We start from the raw sequence: 1,833 nt of genomic DNA on the forward strand, positions 1-1,833 counted from the left end.
CCCAACTGAGGCACACACGGGATCCAGGATCCGACACGGGGGGAACAAAGACAAGTCCCAGAATGACAGCCAGAGGAAGCCCGGAGTGGCCGTGCATCACAGGCAAGAAAGCAGCCCAGCCAGGTGAGAGCGGGGGAGGAAATGGAGCTGACAGTGAGTGTATCTGGGCAATTAGAAAACAGCACTTGTTGCATTTTCCTGGAGCCTGTGTAAAATGCAGAAGATACCAGTTTTAATGGAGTTCAGTGTACCGAACTCTTCTATTTTGGTAGTGCATTCTGTGACCTAGTCAAGGAATTTTATCTTCTCCAAGATCATAAACGGCTTCTTCTCTTCTCTTCTAGAAGCTTTATTGTTTAGCTCTATAATCTATCTAAAACCGGTTGTGAATATGATTGGAGGAAGAAGATTCATTTTCTTCCACATGGAGAATCTAATTTTCCCAGCACCTTTTTTAAAAAGGCCCTTTCTCGTGCGGCACCTTTGTCATAAATTAAGTAAGTGACTACGCACACACGGCCGGTTTGTCTCGCCAGGTGCCGCCGTGGTGCTGCATCCAAGGCTGTCATCAGTGGGGTGAGCCCCCAGCTCCGCTCTTCTCCAGTAACGCTCATTGGCCCTGACACTTCACGTTTCATGTAAATTTCAGGCTCTGTCTGTCAAGACCCAAACGAAACGACGACAAAAGGAAACAGTGCTGGGGTTCCGACTGGAATTACATGAATCTGGAGACCATCTGGGAGAAAAGCAACACCTTTCCAACTCCAAGTGCTAGTGAGTTCGTGAGCACAATTCTCACGCACTACTGGTGGGCAGGCCACGTGGTACTATCACTGGAATGCTGGCGGCTGAGCACAGGCCTACCCCGTGACCCAGCAATCCCGTTCCTGGGCGTACACCCAACGCGACATGTACACGTGTGCGCCGAAGGACGCATGTAGGATGGTAATGGGAACAGCTCAAAATGAAAACACACAAAGTCCGTCACCGCCAGAATGAACACACGTCATATCCACATAAAATGCGACTCACAATGAAAACGGATTCACACAAACCTACGTGGATGAAACTCACAAATATTAACGCTGAATAAAAAAACAGAAAATACAACTAGCGTGCACCTATGTATGCGGAGTAATTTTAAAATTAAAAAAGTCAACGTAAGTAGAAAATATTAGGGGGGAAAAATCTCTATAACTTAGTAGAAAAAGCCCACTCAAGATAGGAAATGGTAAATGATCTGATTAAGGTAGTAGATCCTGTGCAAAAAGGGCTTCTATATGAGACTTTAAGAAAAAACCCAAATTCTGAACAGTAAAAATCTGACCACAGTGCAGTAAATAAACAAAATGAAAGCAGCAGAAGTAAAAACAACCTTATCTGTTAGAAAACCTAAAACTCTCCATTATAAAACTTTTGAATCAAAGGGTAATTCAAAACCACAGCCACAGAATACCTACTCAAATGAAGAATGCGACACATCAAAACTTTTAAAACAAAAGACAAATTTGTAATAGAAGGAAATTTAATAATCTAAAAACTTTAAATTCCTAACGGAAAAGAATGAAATTAAGCATCCGATTTAAGAAATCAGTCAAACAACAAAAGCGAATGTGAAGAGAAGCAGAAACAATTAATGAAGGCAAAATTTAATGAATTTAATAAAAACAACTGAATAAAACTGAATTAAAAAGTTCTTTGAAAAGAGAAAATAAGCTACTCAGAGAAAGGCATTTGTACCCTCATTTTATAGATAAGACACCAAGGCTCAATGAGGTTAAATGACTAGCCCAAGGTCACTATCATCAAGTATAGGTGTTACGAAGCCTTGAT

The sequence above is a fragment of the Pteropus vampyrus genome, unplaced genomic scaffold (genome assembly GCF_000151845.1).
Source record: "Pteropus vampyrus isolate Shadow unplaced genomic scaffold, Pvam_2.0 Scaffold158, whole genome shotgun sequence".
NCBI lineage: Eukaryota > Metazoa > Chordata > Mammalia > Chiroptera > Pteropodidae > Pteropus > Pteropus vampyrus.